The sequence below is a fragment of the Bombus impatiens genome, unplaced genomic scaffold (genome assembly GCF_000188095.3).
Source record: "Bombus impatiens unplaced genomic scaffold, BIMP_2.2 scf_1553, whole genome shotgun sequence".
Classification (NCBI taxonomy): domain Eukaryota; kingdom Metazoa; phylum Arthropoda; class Insecta; order Hymenoptera; family Apidae; genus Bombus; species Bombus impatiens.
The window spans coordinates 10,992-16,886 of record NT_177972.1 but is presented as its reverse complement, the minus strand read 5'-3'; positions in this window follow the sequence as shown (position 1 = coordinate 16,886).

The following is a 5,895-nucleotide window of genomic DNA, read 5'->3' as shown; positions in this document are numbered from 1 at the left end:
GCGCTGCCACCATTGCGATGCGAACGTGGATTCGGCGCAGCACACGCTGGAATACTGCGCGGCGTGGGTACGGCCGCGCCACGACCTCATCGCGGAAATTGGATGGGACCTCTCGCCGCCGACGATCCTCGAGGCATTGTTGGTAAGCGAGAGAAGGAGGAGGGCCGTGACCTCCTTCTGTGAGCAAGTTATGCTTCGAAAAGAGGCCGCGGAGTGGGTGAGGATGCGGAAATCTCACCCTGAGAGGATTGACCGACGAGGGCGCGGCAGAGGCCATGGTCGCGCTTCAGTGAGGCGCGCTAAGTCTGCCGCGCCCCCCGGTGGGGTGCAAACTTAGGCGCTGGCAATAGCTCAGCGCCCCGGGGCCGCAAAGCAGCCCGGTAGGGAAACCGGCGACGATTTGGCAATGTCTATAACCGGCGCAGTAGGAAGGATAGAAGGAAAGAGAAGCCGAGTCTAGGGAAGGCGGAGAGTGAAGTGGTACCCAGAGATGAGCGTAGAGGAAAGGTCAGAAGGACTGAAAGAATGCGTAATAGGTCTGAGGCCATTCTTGTGAAAGTAGAAGAGGAGAAAGAGTGGCTTCAAGTCTATAAGGAGGTCATGATGGTAAAAGAGATCCTGAAGGAGAGTCACGGCATAAGGAGAACCAGAACCAGTGATATTTTGATAGAGCTGAGGGCTGGTAGTGAGGTGAAAATTGTGATGACTAAGTTGAATGAAGTTATAGGCGATAAGGTGCGTGCGACGCCTATGCAGGACAAAGTGTCAATTGAGATTAATGAAACAGATCCCCTTGTAAGTAGGGAGGAGCTTGTTGTGTCCATAGTGTATAAATTAAAAATTAAAGACGGTAGTGAAGTCGAAGTTAAAACAAAGAGACGGGGACCGTCGGGTACACAGTTGGCGATTGCGGTGTTACCGAAAGTTTACATCGATAAGGGCGGTGTTAATATCAGGATTAGGACGGGTCTAACCATAGCCACGATAAGAACTTTGCCAAATGTGATCAATGTTTTAGGTGCCACATGTTTGGGCATAACGCAAATAAATGTAAAACGATAAGTCCGGGTAAAGAGGTCTGCAGGAAATGCGGAAAAAAGGATTATACAATAGCTGTGTGCCCAAATGCGCCTTGCTGCGCTATTTGCAGTAAGGAAAGGAAATAGGTGCCAGAGTTAATCATGTGACGGGGTCACTAGCATGCCTCAGTTACAGGAAAATGTTGAGGCAAATAGCCAGGGAAGAAGATGAAAATTTTACAGATCAATCTAAATAGATGTAAGATGGCGCAGGACTTGGGGATTATCAATGCGCGATTGAAAATAGGCCGGACAGTAATTACCTCGAAACCTAATAGGCAGCTACTGTTCTGGTACAATGACGCAAAAGGTGATGCATCGATATGGGTCACTCAATTTAATGGCAGAGCTGTAGTTGTATAGGTGTAGCTGATATCCTCTGTTTTAGTGGCTATTGCTCTCCTAACCTCAAGAAGCAGGAGTTTCTCAAATTTATAAATATGATAGAATCCGTGATTAAAGAGAGAACAAGGAGAAGCAAGAAAGTTATAGTAGCGAGAGATTTTAACGCAAAGTCCACCAGCTGGAGAGGAGTAAGTACGGATAAAAGAGGGAGAGTCTTGATGAAAACTCTGTATAACTATGGGGTGTTCCCGTTAAGACTAAACCAGAAGTACACATTTCATAGAAATGGGAGGACGAGTTGCCCTGATATAATCAGTGTAACGAGCTCTACGTCAATAGTAAGGTTTTGAATAGTTGCTCGGCTTCAGATCATTTGCACATCGTACATGATTTTAAAATGAGGACAGGAAACTATAGAAACAAATTTTTTATATATGTAACGAAGGGCCTAGCGTCTGACAATTTTTTAGCCAGATTTGACGACATTTTAAATGAGGATGATTTTAACATGATAGACGAAGGATACAAGGCAGATTATCTACAAAAGTGTTTTGAAAGAACGTGTGAATGTATGCTAAGGAACATGGCCTGTGCGGCGAAAAGGAAATTCTGCAATTACTGATGGAATGAGACGATTGCAGAATTAAGAGCACAGGCCCTTAAAGCGCAGAGGAAGGTAATAAGAGACGGGAAAAGTGAATCCAGTGGAATTGATGTTTTTAACGGTGCTTATAAAGGGATAAAAAGGCAACTGAAGAAATAAATCGCGGAAAGTAAAAGGAGAGCTTGGGTAGCATTTTGCAAGATTTTAGAAAGTGACCAGTGGGGTAAACCATATCGTACGGATATGAATAGATGCAAGAGTAGAGGGCCTGTGAATGACATACCGATTAATGCGGTGAAGGATATTCTTAGTAATTTATTTATTATTGGACATAGACCCTCGCAACACGAGGTCTTAGAAGAGGACACGATGGGGGATATCACCGGAAATAGTTCTCGTACCGAGAATATTGCTCTAGCGGAGGACGATGAAAAGGAAATAGTAGAAAATATTAATATAAAGAAGGCTGTGGGAATAGATGGTGTACCTGGCGATATTGTCAAGTTGGTTGACGCGCATAGGATAGAGCTTGTAACCGATGTGATGAACAACATCACGAATGCAGGACGGATTCCCAGATGCTGGAAAACAGCCAGAGTGATACTGCTTAGGACCCCAGGCTTCCTAATGCTTACAGGCCAATAAGCATACTCCCGATGCTGGGTAAGGAAGTATGGGAGAAATTCCTGAAAAAAGTTATAGAGAGATGTACGGGAGTGGACCCGTTTCACAGGAGGCAGTATGGATTAAGGAAGAAAAGGAGCACAGTGGATGTGGATTAATCAGGTGTTAAAGTTTGCAGATATGTGCAAGAAGAAAAGGCTGATCTGTATGATGATGATTTTGGACATTAAGAATGCGTTCAACACCCTTAGTTGGGACAGCATCATTAATGAAGTGGCTAGAAGAAAGCTGCCTTGGAAGGTTAGAAGACTGGTGAACGACTATTTGACAGAGAGTAGGATTATGGTTAGTAACCAGTTTGATACGGTGGAGTACGATGTTTCGGCTGGTGTACCGCAGGGATCGGTTCTTGGGCCGTTCTTGTCTTGGGTCAAGGCAACAGCTTTCGCGGACGACTTGGCGATGATGTGTTCGGTCAAGAAAAATGAGTGTGTGAACGCGAAGGTGAATGGTTTGTTGAAAATTGTGTGCGATTGGTGCGCGAGTGTCGGTCTTACGTGGTCCAGACACAAGGCACAGATAATATTCATATCGGGTATGCGTGTGCCGCAAGTTATTGGAATCAGTCTGGGTGACTCGGTTGCGAACTCGGTGGAAAGTTTAAAATATTTAGGAGTTACAATAGACACTCACAAGAAATTTGACAAGCACGTTGAAGCGGTGTGTGCGAAAGCGAATGTTTTGACGGGAGCTCTTAGGGGTATCTTACCGAATATTAATGGACCGCCTAATGTGACGCGTAGATTGTAATAATGTTATAATGCTGTAATGATGTAATAATGTGTGGAAATATATAGTGACGTATGGTGCACCGGTGTGGGCTGGGGCAGAAGATCTTGCGAATAATAGGAAGACTCTGAAAAGGGCACAAAGAACAGCCCTGTGTATTACGACTACGGCATATCGCACTGTTTCACATGCGGCGCTTTGCGTGTTGACGGGTAACTTACCAATTTACATCAAAGTTAGGATGCTGATAGAGTCCAATAAGAAAACTAGGAACTTAAAACGCACGGTTGTTTAAGGCGATGCGTGTCACAGTAGTAACACGTTGAAACAATGGCCTGATGTAATTGGTAAGAAAGCCTATGAGGATTGACGAAGTGAATGAGACAGTCGCAATAAGGATAATTTTACTAAGAAATTGATACGGAAGGTATCCATTTATACCAACAAAAAGAAGGACATCGATCATTTTACCATAGAGGAATATTGAAAGAGATTTAAAGGCTATTGTAAAGCAATTATGAGCTATAGAAGCGAAATTGAAAGAGAAAAGGAGTTAGTGAATAGGACGAGTGTAATAATACACAGCAGTAGATAACTGGTGACGTCGATGAGGACAACCCTGATGAATGCCGATCAGCAATTCCGCGGTTGTCTGGATCAAATTATAATAATGGAATGGAAAGCATTGAAAGAAGAAGGTAAAAGGAGGTTGTCCCCGACGAGACCACGAGAAGGGCGAAGCCTGGAGTTCCAAACACCCCAACGTCCAAGGGAGGGCAAGCGGCTGCCATGGAATGCATCTCCCGACCTCCCGAAACGGCTTATGCTATTATCACGACCTGTACCGCGAGCGGGCGCGAAAATGTAGATCTCCGTGTCGATGGAAGTCGGGAAACGAGTCCAGCCGTCCGTAAACGCGGCGAACGACGACGGCTTGGTGACCCGCCGCATTTTCATACGAGACCAGCGAAATAACGTAGCTTTTCTAATTGACACTGGTGCGGACACGTGCGTTTTTCCGCGCAACAAGGTGCGCGGTCACGCGAGTAAAAGCGCGTATGAACTGTTCGCGGCGAACGATTGCAGAATTAAGAGCACAGGCCCTTAAAGCGCAGAGGAAGGTAATAAGAGACGGGAAAAGTGAATCCAGTGGAATTGATGTTTTTAACGGTGCTTATAAAGGGATAAAAAGGCAACTGAAGAAATAAATCGCGGAAAGTAAAAGGAGAGCTTGGGTAGCATTTTGCAAGATTTTAGAAAGTGACCAGTGGGGTAAACCATATCGTACGGATATGAATAGATGCAAGAGTAGAGGGCCTGTGAATGACATACCGATTAATGCGGTGAAGGATATTCTTAGTAATTTATTTATTATTGGACATAGACCCTCGCAACACGAGGTCTTAGAAGAGGACACGATGGGGGATATCACCGGAAATAGTTCTCGTACCGAGAATATTGCTCTAGCGGAGGACGATGAAAAGGAAATAGTAGAAAATATTAATATAAAGAAGGCTGTGGGAATAGATGGTGTACCTGGCGATATTGTCAAGTTGGTTGACGCGCATAGGATAGAGCTTGTAACCGATGTGATGAACAACATCACGAATGCAGGACGGATTCCCAGATGCTGGAAAACAGCCAGAGTGATACTGCTTAGGACCCCAGGCTTCCTAATGCTTACAGGCCAATAAGCATACTCCCGATGCTGGGTAAGGAAGTATGGGAGAAATTCCTGAAAAAAGTTATAGAGAGATGTACGGGAGTGGACCCGTTTCACAGGAGGCAGTATGGATTAAGGAAGAAAAGGAGCACAGTGGATGTGGATTAATCAGGTGTTAAAGTTTGCAGATATGTGCAAGAAGAAAAGGCTGATCTGTATGATGATGATTTTGGACATTAAGAATGCGTTCAACACCCTTAGTTGGGACAGCATCATTAATGAAGTGGCTAGAAGAAAGCTGCCTTGGAAGGTTAGAAGACTGGTGAACGACTATTTGACAGAGAGTAGGATTATGGTTAGTAACCAGTTTGATACGGTGGAGTACGATGTTTCGGCTGGTGTACCGCAGGGATCGGTTCTTGGGCCGTTCTTGTCTTGGGTCAAGGCAACAGCTTTCGCGGACGACTTGGCGATGATGTGTTCGGTCAAGAAAAATGAGTGTGTGAACGCGAAGGTGAATGGTTTGTTGAAAATTGTGTGCGATTGGTGCGCGAGTGTCGGTCTTACGTGGTCCAGACACAAGGCACAGATAATATTCATATCGGGTATGCGTGTGCCGCAAGTTATTGGAATCAGTCTGGGTGACTCGGTTGCGAACTCGGTGGAAAGTTTAAAATATTTAGGAGTTACAATAGACACTCACAAGAAATTTGACAAGCACGTTGAAGCGGTGTGTGCGAAAGCGAATGTTTTGACGGGAGCTCTTAGGGGTATCTTACCGAATATTAATG